Source organism: Corvus brachyrhynchos, unplaced genomic scaffold (assembly GCF_000691975.1).
Source record: "Corvus brachyrhynchos isolate BGI_N302 unplaced genomic scaffold, ASM69197v1 scaffold20, whole genome shotgun sequence".
Taxonomy (NCBI): domain Eukaryota; kingdom Metazoa; phylum Chordata; class Aves; order Passeriformes; family Corvidae; genus Corvus; species Corvus brachyrhynchos.
In genome coordinates this window covers 364,013-384,048 of record NW_008235735.1, presented here as the reverse complement: position 1 = coordinate 384,048, position 20,036 = coordinate 364,013, and the positions used below count along the sequence as shown (strand labels likewise).

Sequence of the window (20,036 nt, the reverse complement as noted above, 5' to 3'; positions counted from 1 at the left end):
AGCAGGATTTTCCTCTCCACCACTGTTTGGAATTGCAGTTCTCAGTGTGCTGGATGAAGGCTCAGCACTGCGCTGACACGACCCTGCTGATACTGCCTTGTTTTTATCACTTGACATTTCAAGCAGGATTTGAACTCAACTTTATGCAATAGCAATCAGCAGAACAAGCCATGTTTAAAACATGCTGGTTGAACTTTGGCAGCAAAGGAGGGGAGTTTAGAGTCAACCTACATGATTTTAAACACAACTTGCCTTACTTGGCCTGTATTTAAAACTGTTTGTTTAAATTTGCTGGCTAATACATTTCCAAACATAGTTTGTTTCTGCAGCCTGGACAGACTCTTATTCTCAAATTCACCCTTCAGACCATCTGACACAGCTGGTATTTGCTGATATTCAGAAAACCCCATAAGGCATATTTACATATTCTTTTACACAAGGAGTTATGTGGAAAGTTGTGGGTTTATCTATCTTTTCTGGAGAGGATTTTGACTGTGTTACAAGCCTTGACCCAATTAAATAACCAATACATTTTTGGATGTGTTTAGATGACATAATTCAGCTTTTATTTAAGTAACTTATAAAACTTCCATTGACAGACTGGAAGATGCTGGGCTTTATGGAGGTTAATCTAATTTATTTTGCAAAATAGAGGAACAAAGTAAGGTTCCCCAAATCTAGCTAAAATAGACTACTGGTAAATAACTGTTCTGAAAAATCTGCAAGTGCTAGTTAGAAAAGTAATGAAGAAAAAATATTCATACACCTTAACCACCAAAGGTTTACATGTTCTTCTAAAGGTTAGGGCTCTGTGTTCCCTACTTTCAAACTTTTGCATTCCAGCCATTGTGCCAGTGGAAACGTTTAGTACTGGAGTCCCATCTAGTTGTTTAAAAGCTGCCCGCTGAACAAGCACATGAGTGTATACCCTGTTTTGGATATACAGGACTACATACCAAACTGCTTTTGGCACGCTTCCTACAGTATTTAGGCAAACACAAGCATGTTTTGGATACATGGTATTATTCGTTTCTGCTTATTTCCAATTGATGCTTTTCCAACTCTCACACTAGGCAAGTTTTCAATGGAATAGAATGAACACCATAATTCACACTGATTTAAACTAAACAAACTAAAAAAACCAAACAGTGTATTCCTATTAAATTAGATTAGCTGCTTTGTATAGAGCTTTGCTTCATTTTGTAGTTTCTTTGCTGGAAACATTTAAATTACACTGCAAGACATTATTACTTGTCATTGTTCTGTATTTTCTGCCATTGCATTCTTATTGTGAGTGTGAATGTAATAGTAAGACTTCTGGCCAAGTTCACATTAAAATATCACAACAGGAAATGTTATTTACAGACTCCTCTAGGATTGTGTCAGATTGTTTGAGAGGACACAGCTAACAATTTATGATTTATGCATATCACAGAAGGGTTTTCTTTCAAATGCAGAACTCAGTGTTCTTCCTATTTGCAGCAGAAATATTTAGAGCAGAAATTACTATAAGGGACCATATTTCATAAGTTAAGTGCTTAGCACTCTATAAAATGAGATGGATTAGCAGAGATAGCTTCAGCTTTAGGAGGAATAATTGTGTGCACGGAATTAGCTATGGACAAAAATGATAACATTTAGATTGCAACCAGTATTCAGGAGCACTGTTCATTGGCTGGAACAAAACTGGCAGTAAAAAAACCCCTGGATATCAGCTTGAAGGTTTTAAATTTCAAACCCAATGTACACAAGTTACACAGTGCATTTCTTTTTCTGTAATTTTTCCCATCGGCACTGTTTCATTAGAATCTGTAGGCCATAGTCAGTGGGAATGTTAGGATGAGACTAATGCACACTTAGACTGGAACACTTCAGTGTGCACCAAAATCAAAGTGCTGTGTTTTAATTACCTGCCAATACAACCTGGTGTTGAGCATGAAGGCCAAAAATCTTCAAAACATCACAGCACCTTGCTGTCAGTGAAGAGCAAAACCAGTGAAAAGTGGCTGCCTTATTTGTTGCCTATGTGGAAGGTAAATTCTAACAAAAATCTGGCTCTAAGCTCGCCAGAGACAACAGCTTTAGACCCTGAGCTCTCTACCATGCTGCAGTCCTGGAGACAGCACAGACTGTCCCTCTCTCGTCTAGCAGGGAAACTGTATGCAAGTTGTCGTTCTACTTTATAGAAATATATTTTGAATCCTTTAAGTCTCCTTCTTTGTTTTACATCTCCTTCCTACATCTGGGACTGGGCACTGAATGCATGGGTAACCTTTTGCTTCAAAAGAGTTATGTAATCCTGGACTGAGTAGCTGTGGAATCATTATTTTATAAACTTGCCTTTTTGTACGTATATTTTAGAAATATGGTCCTATTTAGGAAACTGGTTGCTTTGGGTTTTGAAGGCATGTTTTATATTACAGTTCATTAGCAGATGAACTGGTGATGGGTCAAAACTATGAAGAAAGCAGATAAACTGTAGTGTTCTATACTGTTGGTTTCATTTGATATGTTCTCTATAGCATAAACATGCCACGTATGGCATAAATTTTTGCTGCAATATTGAATTACCAGAAAGTTTAAAAAAAAAAAAAAAATGTAAGACACCATATGTCCGGTGTGGCACTTTACAATAACAGAAAGAAAAGCAAACAGAATGACAGGGGAACATAATTTAATAAGACTAAATTTGCCCTTCCTAGTACTCTCTACCTAATACAGGAATACCAGCAACTGCTTTTTGTCTGAACGCAAAGGTGGCAAAAAAAAGAGGTGGTTTTAAAAACCTAACAGTTGAAATTGCACCAAAGGAAGCCTTAACAGAGGAGTTACTTTTTTTTTCCCCATGAACTCAATGGGAGCTTTGCCATTGACTTCAAAGGGCAAAGGATTGGGCCTTAGTATGTATAATATAGTGCAGTTATTTAATTAGAAACAGATATCATGAATAAAAATCCTCATTGGGAAGGGTGTAGCAGATTTTGCTATGGATCTATTTAGTACAGGTTTCTGTGTCTAGCAGAAGTCATTCCTTTCTAAGGAACAAAAAACCACCTTAGACTTTGGGGTATTGTGATAACACTGTTACATAATGTAACATTCATTCAAATTATTTGGCAACAGTACATTTCATTTCCAAGCTGTCTTGGACGTCTTGGTGAGGACAAAGATACTCACTTGACCTGAAGACATTTCAGACTGCTTATTTGTAAGAGAAAGAAATGATCGCTAATAGTACAGCGTAGACTGACAGTACGAGAAGCCAGAGCTCGTTTATTTAAGGACTGATACTGTATCGATGCAAGCTGAGGAAGAAATTTAGACAGTGGGCATATCCCTCAGCTGCAAATGTTTACTGGTTGAAGGCACTCCTTGTAACTGCCCTCTTGCTTTCTTCAACTCTGCAAACAGACAGACCTGTGTTGGCTGAACGGTATTTCCTAAACAATTTAGATTTCAGGGCTTTGCTAACTCACCTCATTTTGCCTGTCAGCTCAGGCAACAGTCCTACGAGCAGTTTATCTGTCAGATTTGAAGTGTAGAAACCCCTGGGTTAGGAAAGGAAGGAGGAAAGGGAGAGGAGTGCCAGGCAGCTGGGGGTGACAACCTTTTCAGCAGGCGCAGCTGTGGCTGGACAAGTCAGTAACTCCTTGGCACACCCATCTTGTATGTATGTATCTCCAACAGTTTAACTGGCATTCCATTGGAAAGGCTCTAAGGGTCCTGCTTTTCATCTACAAGAAAAGCATCTCTGTGTGGAATTGTGCAACAGTAACTGCAATGGTTGTCTGTACCTGTGTAACAGAAGGTATTTCCAAGATGTGCTGCTATCAAGGGGAATCACGTCATGAGTTCTAACAGCTTTATTCATCCACCACCACTGAAACAGTCATCTCTCTATTTATCTCTCTAAACCCTTGTCTTTTCTGCCCGGAATTCTTGCTCTGCTTTATCTTATTGTTCTCTCTGCAGTACTTTTATTTAAATACACAATTACAACTACTTACTTAAACATCAGTTTCAGTGAATTCACTGAAAATTGTGGGCAAGAATGCCTCTGACTTCAAACCTTGTTATTTGGTTAGAATAGTGTCCACCACTTCCATTGGATTTCCTTTGGACTGAAAGAAATACAGGAAACTTTCTGCTTTCATGAACTCTCTGAGCACAGAAATCTCTGAACTACTAGAGCTTAACAGATGTGGCTGGAATAGAGTGATCAGCATTTTGTTCCACAAATTACATTTTCCTATTTTGCAGAGATCACTTCAAAGGCCAGCTGCCATAAGGCACTGATTTAATTACAGAGGATGCATATGGAAGTAATCTGAAAGGGATAAATAGCTTTCTATATTATCATATATTCATAATGAGCTTTCTTCATGCTGAAATAATACTTGCAGGTTGGATAGTGTAAGACTCGCTTGCAAAATCCTTAAAATTATGAAAAACTATCATTAAGCATGGATGTTTTAAGCAAATTCCAACATGTGATACTATTTAATGCCTAAGATCCTTATGAAGGAGCAGCTGTTAGACATCCTTCATAGAAAAAAAGACCAAAGTTTCAGAATGGTTGGCTTTCCAAAAAAAAAAAAAAAGGGATACCCAGGAAATTAGAAGTGTTTCACCTAAATTTTCCATCAGTGGAATAAGTATATTATGCTGATCTGTATAAAATAAGCCATTCACGAAAGTGGAGAGTTGCATTATAGAATACATAGTAAGATTACATAATTAGCTTTTGAAACAGAATTTTAGTATTAAAGTTGTTATCTCATGGTATCCATACTGTTAGTCAAAGTCCATCTTTGGATGCATTGTGCATTTTTGGGGGCATCTGAAAGAAGGTACTTGACATTTGAAAATCACAACTAGGACACTCTTACCTGTGGAGCCTCCCAGTCCCTTTGGCAAATGAGTTAGTGGTGTGCCTTTATGTCCAGTCTAAATAATCACCTTTTCACAATACTGACATTATTGATTATCACTAGATGGTGCTCTTCACAGTCCCCAAAATCACAGGTGAGTGAACGTAAAGACAGTTCTGCCTTGGAGAAATTTTAGTTCAAAGGCTTAATGTTTTCTTACTGAAGCTGAAAGTATCGTTCAGCTCAGTTCCCCTCAGACCACATAATTTTAAAGTGTAGAATTAATGCCCTCAGGAAAACTTGTATATAAACCAAGTCAAGAATCACAGAATATCAATTAATCAAAATCATAACATCAAATTAGTAATTCCAAATCGTTCTTTCACTTCTACTTACTATTCCCTGCACACAAATAGAATGTAATCCCCTTAAGGAGGGCTCCATAAATTTGTACTAGGATTTGACTTGTGGTTTCATAACGCTATAGTTAGGACAAATTTTGATCTTAGAAAAAACCTGACTAAAAAATATTTCAGTGGTACTTTAGAAGAAAGAGGCAGTTGTAATCCTTTAAAGAGAAAACAAAAATATTTCTGCACCTATTTGACACCATATTATGAACATTAAATAGTAATATTACACACAACTATTGATTACATGCAGTGAAATAATAATTAAAAAGAGTATAAAAAATATTATCTCAAACCTTGCTTTCTTCCAGCCCAATATGACAGCCTGAGCAGACAGGGCTGGGAGCCCTGGAGGTGTAAGAACTCTCCCAGGGCTTGTATCCAATTTAAATCAAATTTTGAACTATATTAAAATAGTGTTTCTAATAAATTCCTCATTATCCTTTCTCTGCCCTCACTTTTAGTCATGACTTCAGTCTGTAACATTAGATCTTCATTTTACTAATTTGATGAAGAATGGACTCCCATGAAGCACACCGAATCCAACACTGCATCATTCACCACCTATGGTGTTGGAAATCTACCTGAGTTTTGCGGCTTAAGCCCATTTTCACTCAAATAGTTTTAAATTAACAGATCAGTACAGGTGTGATCTAACTAAATTTTTCATGATTGAATCTTCATTTGAAGGACCCTGATGCAGCTCCTAAATGTGCTACATTCTTAAGTCATTTTCCAGATCCCCAGGATAATGTTACCAAAGTATTTCATGGCACAATTTGTGACTATGGAAAGGGTTTGACTTTAAATCCTCTTATCATTCTAGTTTCAGTCTTCTTCCTCTATATTTACAGGAACAGTAAGAAACAATGCAATGAATCTAAATGTAGTGAGAGGCCCATGAATGCCTCTTTTTCTACACTGGCAAGAACAGTACAAAGGCTACAATAATTAAGCCTGAGGAGGTAGTTACGGCTGTGGCCTGTCATTTTTTTAGAGTTACACTATGAACAAACAGAGCACTGAAATGCATGGCCTGAGAACAATAGTGCCCAGCCCCACCAGCCTTCTGGGTCACTCACTGATTGTTTGCTTCCAGGCCTGATTTGCATAAGAGGCCTGGAAAAGTTGCAGAGACTGGGAATTAGCACAAATTGATATTGGCTGCTAATTGACTCAGGCAAAAACTAAAGATGCACTGACCTGTTAAAATCAGACTTGAATTCAGGCCTCTGGATTCCTGCATCATCCAGCACTGAAAAATTAAACCCTGGCATCGTTCATCAGCTGCTGGGCCCTGGGATAAAAATAGACAGGCAGAAACAGGATAATGTTTTAGCATTATCAGCTGAAACTGAAAAGGCTGGGAAGGAAGCCTTCCTCTTATGGAAAATGCTTTCTTCTCGGGTGTTTCGGGTGTTGCCACAGGCAACGGCATGGCAATCAAGCTCACCAAAAATGAGGGGCAAACCAAATCTTTCCCCAAAACCTTTTTCTGCTCTAGACCCAAATACTTTTTTAAAGATTGGAAAATACTCATTGTTCCATGTTTGTATGCAAGTGTGTTCCATCAAGAGCAAGGAACACGATTTATTTCAGTGACTGGATCAAATGTGCCAGATGCAGACACAGTGATTGACAGCTGTAGGAGTTATCTACTGCCTCAGCCCCATGCAGTGCCTCTCTTTTCTGATATCCAACTAAAAAGCTTCTTCCAATAGCTTTCCATCAGACAATTTTGAGAAGAAATGATATGTTAGGAAGTCGTCTCTGATTTTAGAGGTCTGTAGTAATACAGAAAGTGGTGTTCACCTATGGGGATTCACATAACCTCATGTTATATCTGTATGACACTTAAAGCAAAAATTACACTTAGGCCCAAGTGGGTTAGTTTCATTTAAAAGTTTTCTTGGGACTTTTGTGGATTTCTTCAGCTTTACATTTGCAAGATGTTCTCAGGCCAGGTGATATTTTCATGTGCTTGGGTTTCCTTTTGGCCATTTGACTTGGCTCACACAGGCCTTGTGTACCTCTAGTTTGTCCATCATTTTAACACAGTCACACCCTAAACCAGTATCTCAAATAGAGATCCTGACACAGCTGCACTTGGCTGGTTTTGACTTGTTTCTTCCATGCTAAAAGAAGGTACAATACTCTCTGACGCAGTGACATTAAACTGCTTTCGCTGTGTTTTTTGAATTAATTGTAAAAGTTAATAAGAAAAAGGTAAGTTTCAGGGCAAAATAATAAAGAGTAAAGGAAACTTGACACTGATTCTAACACTGAATTTAATTTATGGAGGTGCTGACCTGTGACACCTTTTTAAAGACTACATAATCCTTAAAAAGTGTGCTTCCCAGAGAAACTTGAGGAGATACTAGCAGTTCATATAATAAGAACTTTCCCTCAAAATTATATTAGTAAGAGGTGTCAGCAAAGTCTTCTGAGGCAATCTGAGTCAGTGTATATTCTTTCAGGTGAAAAAGAGCACTGTACATGTTTACATTCCTATTCTGTTGCTTAAAATGTCACTCCTGATCTTCAGTCATTTTTTAAATGACTCCTTACATCACCAGTGTGCTGAAAACTGTGTTTGACTATAAGGGTTTCTTAAACAGCTAAAATCAGTGCTATGAGATAAGGAGCTACACAACCCATCAATTACTAATGTATATAGTAATTTGAATTGTAGGGAAGCACTTGCTCAGGAAACAAATACAAAATTATGAAACCAAATCACAAATATGTCTTCTCACTTTTTACCTGTGCCTTCACAAGCTCCTCCTGGCCTCTACTCCCTTTGTTTGGTGCTTGGCATTTGGAAAAATGCTGCAGATCAGGGCTGACTTTGACATTACCAGGGCCTTTCTGACACTCTTTTGAAAAATCACCCATGAATGCCATGCTGTCATATTGCCAGATGTTTCTTCAGCCTGCTTTTACTTTCACAAATAAACTCTGAAAGCAGCACAGTGCATATGAGAGGAGAAGGCAGTGATGTCCATTTCCTCTTCTGCTTTTGTCTCCTGTTTTAAAGTTGGTATTTGACCTTTGTTGGGAGTTGATGCACTTTCCATAGGGAAATGCTACATGGAGGATTTTGGGTTTTTAGCTGCCACATTCTTCCTTTCAGAAGTACTTACAAAAGGTGCCTCTTGGTACAAGATCCAGTTGTTTCTTGCCTTCCTATGCAGTGTTCACTCTAAAAATAAAATTATGAGGATCTGGCACATTTTAGGATTTATACTTTCCAAGGTTACTTGGAGGTTCCACAACAATGCAGCCAAGTCGGATGCATCATTTAATAGTTGAAAAATATGCAGGATATCTTGGAGGAAAGTTGGAGCAACAGTAGCCACACAAAAAGAAAAGGAATGCTGCTATCCTAGAGTAAAACAACTAGGGCTATCTGAAATCTTTCTATGACCATGTTGGGGTGAAATCTGATGGCAAGCAGGTATTTTATAGCCACATGTTAATTTTCTTGAGCATTATGAGTGATTAAATTAAATCCTTAAAATGAGAAGCTCTTTCATGTGCACTTATATTTTCCAGATGCTTGATACAGTTGAGATTATCTTGTTCATTTGCATGTGCTTGTTTCCTTTGTTGTTATTTTTAGGAAATTCTTTAAAACATTATTTTCTAACATCTGACTAAGATTTGAAAATATTTTTTATCTTAGTCTCATAGTATTTTTCTGTTATCTTTCTTAATCCTTATTTCTATTATTTATAGTCTTGGAAGAAACCAGGATTTAATTTAAACTGATTAAGCAAGTAGGAATTTTGTCCTAGGCTTCATCCCCACTCATCTGAGGGAATCAGCAACATCAGTGATATTTATCTGTCATATTTAGCAGTATGGATTTATAAAAATTACATCCATGCTAAAAATAAAAGCTGTGCCTCAACATAAATAATACCACTTCAAATGGTGATATTTTCCAAGGCCCTTCCTCCTTGACAGAACCAATGGTGCAGAAAGTCAACGCTGTGTATTCAGCACGTGGCCATTCCCTGCAGAGTCCGTCCCTCGGTGATCCTGGCAAGAAATGTGCACTTGGGGGTTCTGACCCTCTGCAGGAATTTCACTTCTAAAAAATATTTTAAACTAAACTTCCAACTCATGCCTATGATCTAATGGCATCAGTTACCCTGCATCCCTTTCCTCTGTGAAAGGTTTGTTAGGAAAATGTTACTTTAGCTCCCAGAAGGAATACACAGGGCTGCTCTTGCTATAGGATTGATGCTTTTCATAAATGTGTGGGCTGCAGCCTTCTGTGTATGGAACTGCATCCTTGACTTAGCAGATGTCTTAAAGCTGGCACAGATCTTGGGAAAAGATCATGAAAGTACTTCAGGATCTACTTGGGGTGAGAGATGCCATATTATGTTTGTGTTAGTACATAAAAATAATAATTCAGAGGAAGAAAATTAAATAAAATCATCGAAAGTGTATGCCAAAGATCTGCTTGAAACAATACTCCAACTTCTTATATTAAGAATTGTCAAAAACGGCAGCATTAAAATAAAAACCAATTGGCTCCTTCCCAGGCTCCATGCCTTTTGGATTTCCTTAAAAATTCAATCTTTACAGTTTCTGAATAATGCAACCATTGTAATTCAAGGACGCTCCCCTGCTGCTTTTGATTAATTTAACAACACAGAAAAAGTCTGCTGTAGCTCCTCTGGTAATATAAATACCTGTTACAAAGGATTCTGTTGTCTCCACCTCTCTAATAAACTATAGTGTCAGGGGTTCAGAGCTAAATGGATGGCAATACAACTTAAACAATTCATCTCTGCTTAAGTGTCTGAATTAATAGCAGGGTTTTTTCCTCTTCAGCCTTTAACTAATTTATAACTCTATTCTTACCTTCCTATATAAGTAACAGATCCAGTGATATTTTAATTTGCATGCAATCACACATTTTACACTTTAAAAATTAATATCTTGAAAAGAATGTACCTATAGCCAGATATCTTAAAGAATCCCTGTAAAATAACTGTGACTATCTGCCCAACTTCAAAAAACCTATTGTGAGTCTCATGACAAATGCAACTTTCCTTACGGTACCAGCTACTGGAATCTGGTTCTTACTAGAGTTTCAGCTTTCATTAAAATTCAAATCCATTTCTGGATATCCTGGATTGCAAAGTGATCCCACCCCCAAGGGGGAAAACACCCCAAGTAATCCCAAGTTTTTCAATGTTTCAATCTTTTTTCATGTGGTACTAGATAAACTGGTATTTGCTGGTTGCAGGGCTAATGGAATAAGCTTGGCAGGCCCACAGTCTGAGAACAAAATGCCCAGTGAGGACACTTAAATACCTGTTACAGCTTCTACAGACAGAAATTGAGTAGTACAACAAAACTGCTTTTAAAAAAACAGCAGCTTTCAGAGGTTACAGAGGTTACAGAGATTGTCACAGCGAATTATGGCACGTAGATATTTTCCCATATCCTAAGAGCATGTGAATTCTCTAGCATTCAAGCATTCCTTTTGGGAATTGCAGAGCACTTTAATAGAAATTGCTGTTAGCTTACTTATACAATTACATACTCCTGAACTGTTTTCACTTCACATAAATATTAAAAACTCATTTGTTTAAACTAATTTATTTAAAACTATTAAATAAAAGGAAATCAAACAGTTTTCAAGCTGTTTCTTACAGATTTCTGGTAAACTTGCTGCTCCTTTGACATGTTGCATGTGTTGTTTCAACAATGCCCCTACATGTGAGTGTATATACAGATGCTTTAGGCTAACATTAAACAATGTTCTATAGCTAGGACTGTTTTTGTAGTCCAAATAAAGTAGGTAGTGTTTTTATAGCTATCAATTCTTGGGTTATGGACAATGTCTTCAAATAGAAATAGAAAGAGGTTTATCTTTACAAACAGGTCTCATTCCCTTAAAAGGAAGTTGTTTCTTTTTTCTTCTGCTTCTTTGGAGAACTGACTACAAACTGGGAATGGTTATTGTATGACTCATTTGGGAAGAATAGCTACAGTGTAAAAAGTTCAGAAGGGATTTTAATAAAACCAAACCAAGTTATCTTCTGTTTCGGGCATGATAAGGATAGTTTTAAAGAGCAAAATATTAAGTTTTTCAGAATGCTGTAAGTCAACTTAATACTGAAGTGTTTTGAAGGGAAGGGGGAAAAGGTCAGGAAATACTAAAACATTTTCCCCTAGTTTCAGTTCTATAGAGAAGACAGAAATCCCCTTTCTTAAGGAAATTCTAATTTACTTTATTTTGATCTGGCCTAGCCTGACATTGAGCTCCTGCATGCACCAGGACAGATCACTCACTGCCAAAGCCCGACATCGAGCTTGGGAACGATGCCTTCCTGAGCTGTGCACAGATAATGGGACTTTACTACTGCAGCCCACGTACTTCAGCTACTGGGAAATTCCCCCAAACCCCAACACTGTCAGTCAAACTGTTAAAAATTACAAAATTATTTCAATAAAACAGTATTAATACTGTGCACAGTAGAGACTGCCAATGCTACAAGTAAACATTATTGTATTACTCCCTGCATTGTTTTCCCTGCAATGTCATAAAGGATACAATAGTAAAGTTAGGACAGAAGAACTTCTGTTACTATTTATGATTCAGCATCCTTTCCTCACAGCCCTCATCTTAGTTTTTACAGTTTCATAAATGAAACTGTGTCTTCAGCATGCCACTTAAAGTTCTGCTTCTCTTTGTGCTGCAGCACTCAAGTATCCTGTCCTTCAGGGGGAAAAATTTGGGTTATGTCTCATAAAGCAAAGTTTTAACAGGGTTTGTGATTTGTTCATTTTAGGAATATGCACTGAAAAAGTGCAGGCTAGCTGATGTGGTAGCTGGGGGAGGGATGCTGACTGTTTAGCAAGTGTTCCATGCAAATCATGGAAAAACACAAATTTTTTTCAAGTTCAGCACTAGCTATTTGCATATTGCTAATCTAGCAAGAGAATTTTATAAGATTTTTATTTTCTTTCTCCTTAGTGTACGTATACTGTAAAGAAATTTGCCGCATTTGTCCCTCGTAGTCAAGGCACATTCCCTTAAATTTCAGACTATTACATGGTTTTGGGTTTGAAAGTTCATGTCCAATGTTGGCCATTTATATAAAGTTTCCCAAAGTGCTAGTAGCATTTTTTTTTATTATTTTCTCATGCTTGAAGTACTATGAAACTTTTCCCTGAATGTTTCTCCTAAGATTGCTCCAACTGAGGCTGAAGTTAATAGAAAGTGACCAAGTGATTTCAATAGGAGTTTCACATTTGGAAAGCAAAAACACAACTGTATTTTGGCAATACTGTTGATGTATCTGAACTCCCATTCCTAGGAATTTTACGGGAAAATGCTGAACATTTCAAATTTCCATGAGGCTAACTCCATTTGAATCTTCTTCTGAATATATCTAGAATGTCCTGTAGTCTTCAAAGCTAAGTTTTAAAAGAAAAATGCTTCCAGGACCTCTCCACCCCACTTCCAACTTGCTTGTGTTGGACCATTTGGGAATGTCCTGGCCAAACAAGGTTCATGGATGTGTCACAAGCACTCAGTTTTCTGGAAGGAATGATGACGCTATGCTTTACAGTCTAGCCCAGGCTTTACAGTAGAGCTCAGACATTCACTGCTGATGCTTTATGAGGTACCTTTGATGATAAGAGATCTACAGGCGCAGCCATAATTTACCACTGCAGTAGACCGTGGATAGACAAAATATAGAATTTGGGTATTTTAATGGATTTTAAAAATATATATTTTGTAGACCTCGCATTAAAAAAAAAAAAAAAAAAAGTGTGGGTGAAACCGTTGTTGCTGATGCTACTGTCCCAAAGTGCTGCTCATTGCAGGGACCTACAAGGTTGCTGTTTGGGAGGGGTGATCAAGGGTCCTGCTGCTGGGAATTGGAGGCCAGCTGCGATAGGAGGCTCCTCCTTGACAATAGTCTGGAGAGTGCTCTGCCTGATAGTGAGGGGAGTGACATTTCAACAGACTGCAAAAGAGAGTCTTTTAAAGGCCTACCCTGGACCTGGTTGCCAGGGAGCTGCAGGAGGGAGAAGGCTGGCAGCAGACAGGGAAACAATTCAGCTGAATTCAATTAGAGTGCATCAGTAGAACTAAGTGAACTATTAAAATAAACAGTTTCCCTAAATCAGAAAGGGTTATAGCGACAGAAATTGGAGCCTTTACAGATTTCTTTATACCATATTGAGCTATTAATGCTTTCTAACATGAGCCACTGCATTGCACAGTTGCAAATGTGCTGAGGACATGATTGTGTTTAGGGTTGCACACGTGGCAGAGACCCACCTTGGCCCCTCTGACATTGGTCATTTTTCAGGATCCACAGCAGGCAGAGATGCAGCAAGGCTCTTTTCCCCACAGAGACGGAGCAGCTGCTGCCTTGGATTGTGGATCAAAGGGAACCAGAAGTAATGGCATGAGAGAACAGGACTGTGAGCAAACCCTTCCTTTCTTCCTCTGCTGAGGACTTCTGCTGAACACCTGCAGAGAGGGCAATGGTTCCTCTGGTAGAATGACTCCAGATTTTTCAAATATCCTGATCAAACCACTGGCCAGGATATAACCCTAATCGAGTAGAAATAACACAACACTTTACTAATGCCTTCAGATATCCTGGATCAATTTTCCTCTAAGTGCTACCTAATTGATTTAATGAGAGAGATTTTCTTGATTTAAAAGGAAGCTTCCTGAGTATTTCCTGGACTGTAGATTTAATTTGTTTGGCATTGGTAAAGGTATTCATCAGCAAGCAAACACCTAATTTTAATTTGTAACAGCCATTACACTTTATACTAAAGCCAAAGATTTAGGAAGAACTGGGTGTGAGAAAGTACTGCTTGCAATTGAGACAAGTGGGTCCTTTGAGCAATATAGGAGTGCATTTCCCTACTGCTTAGACTTCCTTGATAGTAGCTTTTGCAGATAGTTTTGTCTAAGTGAAAAATCACTGTGAAAAAACATAGTAATACACGGCAATAGCTATGAGAAGAGCACACACTGAAAGAGATTGCTAGGTCATATATTCAGGGGAATAATACAATGTCCAGCAGAGACAACAGAAGTACTACTAGTGTTGAATAAAGAAGTACCTTGGCGTTTAGGTGGTATTCTGGAATTATCATTTCCTGCCAAAAAGAGGAAAAGAATAATGAAGATAAACACAAGTTAACAACCAGAAATAAAGGAAATAAGCTTATCAAAAATAATAGGGCAGGAAGCAGCATACATTTTGTATATGATAACCCCAAAGAAAGTCTAGTGATAGTCCATAAAACTGTTACCTCAAACAGCTCTGGAATTTGCAGCTGAGCTCCCATTTCCTTCAAAGGTTCAAAATGACAAGTTTCTGCAAAGCAGGGTTCTCAAAGCTTGCGAGAGGCCAGTGGTTTAGTTTATATTTTTCCTACTGCAAAGCAAATGACTGACAGAGGTCAAGCATACAATTTGAAAGTTAAGTCCTTTCCCCAAGTCCCTTTCCTGCCTCCCCTTAGTGCTCCACTCTCTTGGTTTCTGAGTTCTCCTATGCATTAGTTGGCAGCCTCAGCTCGTGGCACCACAAATTTACACACAGCACCACCAGAACTCCAACTTGGTGTATTTTGAAAGCCTAAATTTAAACCAACCCCTATGGGAGAAAACTTAATGGATACTTTTGCTGGAGGAAAATCTCGACGCTCACAATATAAAATATCTTCTTCCTGCTTTTTTGCACTCAGAAGCAGAAACCTAAATTGTTTGAAATATTTTTTTTTTTTCTCCAAGTAATACCTTTTTTGGTTATGGACCAGTGGTGCTGACAAATAGCCAACTCTTGCCAGGAGCTAAACTGCTAAATGTCAATCTAGTCCATTTTTGACAGTACACATGCAAGATATGGCCACAGCTGTAAAACAACATTTTTAGCATGCTCCTTAGAATATCTAAAATCAAAACTGCAAGAGAAAGCACAGCGAGTTTCAAAGCCTGTTGTATAGCTGCAATAATTACTTCTGAAAGAAAATAGCCTGATGCACAGAACAAGAGCGACAGCAGGTTCTATTAACCAAAGTGTACTCTAAAAGAGCTAAAGATGCAGTACAAACCAAAAATTCAAAAAATATTATTCACACTTCCTATCTTGACCCATTTTAAACTCCTGCAATGTGGGTGAGAAGTCTGTAATATTTTGTGCTTGTATATTTTGAGGCATTTGAATGCCAAGACCAAATTTTTAGCTTGGGCCCAAAACTGCTCCAGCAAACTCATTTTAGAAACATGTTTGGTTTTCACACTGATGTGATCAGAGCTGATTAATGGCAATGCAACGATGCTGAATGGCTCCATTGGAAGAGCTGGTTCCAGTAATTATTGCAGTAGTTACAAAGAGCTGATGAGGGGCTGGGACGAGTTATGAATCCACACAGAATAGTCCCACTTTACAGGCCAGTGCCTAAATTTGAGTCAGATACAGTTTTTTCTGGAAATAGTTATGACTTGGGTTTCCAACTACTGCTCTTATCTGCAAACCTGCCTTTTATCACATCTGAGTTGTTAAGTGGATCAGTTCTGAACACATTTTGCAGTCAGAGCCTCATCTAATGTCGTGCTGTCCCTCATCCGTCCGCAGGTTCTAACACCCATAGTGTGCTCCTCTGATTTCCTTTTGCACAGAGACATGAGCACACAATTTCCCCCCTTGAATTATCTACTTCTAAATTACCTTCATTTAAAAAGGTGTCTTCAAACACCTCGCATTGCTTAGTCTAACCTAACTCCTAAACTGGACCCTATTTTCTTCTACTCTCCCCTTGGTTTTCTGGTCCTTTCCCTCTATATCCTTCCACATAGATCAACTACATCAACTCTAACATCAGCTGGGGTGTTAGGGTCATCTTTTTGGTCATTTCTACCAGGGGAAACAGCTCCACTGTGCTTCCCCCTGTTTAATGGCATTTACACATCTTTCCTGACATTTCCCATTCCTTCATCTGTCAGGTGTTTTAAGGAAAGGAATTCAACAGGCATGTTTGAAAGAAACGACTCCAGGTGAAGGTACTGGGAAGCCCTGGCACATGATGAATACAACAGTTCAGTCTGGGATTGTGAGGGTTATCAAACAGGGAAGAACAGTAACTTAAATGCATTAACTGCTTCACTACAAACACTGTGCACAAGAAGATGTAAATGTTGATGACAGTAGATTAAACTTGGTTCACAAGCCTTCAAACGTACTCAGTATGACATTCTTTTTCATTTATGCAGCTGAGCAAATTTACTTCAGCCAGCGGGTGGGGGGGTCTAAGAAAACTGTTTGGACTGTAGAACAAGAACACATCTGTACAGCTGAGAGAGCTTTGAAGATATGCCAAATTTATTTGGGGTTTTTTGTCTTTCAATAAAGTTAAGGCTCTTCTAGAAAAATCCTAATAATACTTCTGCTCCTCACACCAAAAATAAACCCCAAATGAAAACAGCATCAGGGACAGTCATGTAAGAACTTTTATGGCCGAATAGATAAAGTATCACAGAACAGTATACAAATGAAAAATTGAATAGCTTACATATTATGCATTCAACCAACCATCAGCCAAACACATCTTTGAAAGGGTTGATATGAAATACAGAATTTACCAATTCCCAGGAAAAATCACCTATAGATGCTTGCAAATAGCAACATCCAATTACAGTATGCTTCAGTATTTAACTGGGCTTGGCAGGCAGGAGGAAATACAAAAATATATCCACGTTCTGGCAATCTACTGCATGCTGAATTTTAGAGCATTAGACCATGTAACCATCTATGTCCTATTTAGGAAGTTTTTTTGTCTAGATTTCTTTGTTTGGGTTCTATAACTGCAAGCTGATCCAAAAGGACAATAAGCTAACCTCCAAGTGCAGTAGGAGAACACAGACACAGGTGCTGCTTCACTGCTTGTCCATAAGGAGGATTGCAAAGGATCTGTTAGGCTCCTAAAGGAAGAAGTCTGTTGATAGCACCTTTCAGGCAGAATTTGCTAGTATTGCTGATTTGCCATATTTGTACACAAAATAGTAAGGTACATTAATTTCAAGATAGCGTATCAAACTCTGATACAACATAAATGTTCTAAGCATGAAGCTTGGAAACACTTAATTGTATTCGGGGGGGAAAAAAATAACAGTTCCTCCTGCACAGCTAAATCCAGAAGGCAAGAGAGTCCAGATGTGCTCTGCAGTGTTTTATGGGCTTGTATCAAGAACGTGATGCTACTCAGTACAAGTCAGGCCCACACTATCCCATTCCTCAACAGTGGGCATGATAGCTCCCTTACTTAATAAGTGGAAAGCAGTAAGTGGAAACACTGGGAAGGTGTTTGCTATTTTCCTTCTTCTTTCTCTGTCCCTTGCATTACATACATCTAAATTTTCAATTTAAGATTACTAGAGATTCAGATTCAAATGAGCCTAAATGTGCAATTATCTTTTGGCCACATCTGGATAATTGCTTTGCCTCCTCCTTTTTCTGATAGTCCTTCATCATTAAATCTTTTGTGTGGAGAGAGGTACCTGGAAACTTCAGGCTTCCAGTTCTCTGTTCAAACTTGCTTTTGAATCTCTGAAGGATGCAAGGGGTAAAGCACATTGGAATTTCTTTATGAAGCCCTACTGGTAGCTGTGGTGTTAGATCTCCCGTGGCCACTGTGGGGGAGATGGCTCCGGTCCCGTAGAGCCATCTGACAATCCTCTTTCCTAGGTAACTGGACACAGTAGACATTGGTGCAACATCACACAGAGGGCTGTCATATGCTATTGCAGTCTTGTCTTTGAGCTTTTTCTCCTTGGATGAGTTAATTTTTTCAATCCTAACATGAATTTGATACGATTTTTGGCCAAAAAGCAAGGCTAGTTCTGTGCCAGAAAAGCCCAGGATAAATGTGTCAGAACCTATTTTCATCTGCTTATTTAAGTCTTCCAGAACAACATTTAAGTCCTTCTCCCCATCCAGAGCTATGCCTACCTTGAATGGTTTGTTTATTTGTACTCAAGATAGCTAGGCAACATGGGAACAGGTACCCATGACCTGGTAAAACTGCACTGTATTAAGCTGTGTCCAACTCTTTTTAGTGTCAAGATTAAATCAAATGCTAAATCTAGACCAAAGCCATGGAGCTCTGGGTTTCTAATGTTACCTTCATCTCTTTTTTCGAAAAAATTAATGCTGCTACCACCCAGCATCATTGACAGAAACAACTGTAGCTTTAACTTCTGATCCAAATCCTGCAGACTCCTGGCACACTGAACTCACATATGCTTTTTTACCATCAGCTGAAGATGGAGCTTTGATTAATCTTTACCTAGTGCCCATTTGAGAGAATAGAGAGCAATGCATCATGACCTCTGAGACACCTAAAATGAGCTCTTGCCAGAGGAAGTGTGTGGTACCTGATGAGCTGTGGCCCTGCAAAGGGGCTCTGGCATATTAAAGAGCCAGGCACAGTGTGAAGTCTGTCAGGCTGAGTGTAAGGTAGGTTCATCTGCCCCTGTATCCCAGTCTGGCAACTGGGAGTACTGGGGAGCACCAAGGAGGGGCGCAGAAGCCGCTTGGATGTGTTCATTCAGATGGAACCGGATTTATGAGCCCAAGCTCAGGGCTGTGGCTGCAGCCAGCAGAGGCAAGGAGGATGCTGCAGCCAGTTGTGGGAGCAGGGTGAAGTGGATATAATAGAGAACAAATCTGGCCAATTTTTTCAAGCATGGCTTGGCCTCAGAACTGCTCAGAATCATTACTATATCATATATTAGATGTGCTTGAACAAGTTAAATTTCTCCTTTTCTTGGACAATGAAACAATATTCCTTCTTTTCTGTACTATAAATTACTGTAAAACACAAATTGAGATATCCTGTTGATATGTGGGTTTTCTTTCTGGTTTTGTTTGGTTTGGTTGTTATGCCTGGTTTCTAACAAAGAATAACTTTCAGTCCACATTCATGTCAGCAATGGCCTTATTTGAAACAGCAGTTCTTGTCAAGGTGCCTCGCAGGGTGATGACCCTTAATTCCAGGCATCCCGGCTTTGATTAAAACCACATGAAACAAGTTCATCTTTGTAACCCTGCACTAGTGTATCGCCTGCTTTCCTCAAACACACAAAAAGCCTGTATTAAGACTACCCTAACTCATCTTTATGTTGGTCACATTTTCTTAAACCTTGTCTGTCTCTCACAGTTCCAGCTCCAAACAATTATTACAATCACAAGCATTCCTCCTGAATGAGGAGCAGAGTAATTTCCATTTTAAATACACGGACAAAAACATCTTTTCCTATAAGACAAGATTTCCTGTTCTTTCCTTCTACAGAAGTAAACTGTCTATTATCTTCCCTAGGGTTATAAGAAGATGAAATCATGTACTTCAAGTCAGTGGCTACTCCTGTCCCTCTCAAAAGTAGCTGGCTAGAATGGAGAGGAGAAGGAAAAGAAAGGAACATAGAATGCAAGAGAAAAACCACGAAGCTCTTTGGGGAATTGAAAATTTCAAAAAAGGGAAAAAAAGGAGGGAACACACAACCGCCACCACCAGTAACTGCAAAACTCTTAAAGAATTTAATGTGAGGAGCTGCTGTGGTTTTATTACCCATTTTAAGACAATTATCAACAAATATGATACAGAGCTTTTCAACATAAGCCAAACTATGGCCATATTCACATTATCACAGTGACACAGGGCACCTAAACCCAGCAAAGACCACCCTTTGTGAATT

At 38.6% G+C, this 20,036-nt stretch overlaps 1 protein-coding gene and 1 long non-coding RNA gene across 4 annotated transcripts in view; one reads left to right on the top strand and one right to left on the bottom strand.

Moving 5' to 3' along the window:
- SYNPO2 (synaptopodin 2) overlaps positions 1–20,036 on the top strand; it is a 79,188-nt gene that overhangs the window by 4,415 nt on the left and 54,737 nt on the right. The window lies entirely within an intron of this gene.
- The window catches only part of LOC108446261, a 57,561-nt gene that overhangs the window by 4,104 nt on the left and 33,421 nt on the right, over positions 1–20,036 (bottom strand). Inside the window, exon 1 of one of the 2 annotated variants that reach the window (XR_001861414.1) lies at positions 6,485–6,624. The exons of the other annotated variant lie outside the window; for it this stretch is intronic. This is a non-coding gene — a long non-coding RNA (uncharacterized LOC108446261). Of the gene's footprint in view, positions 1–6,484; positions 6,625–20,036 lie in introns of those variants that run through there. 2 annotated transcript variants of the gene reach the window in all.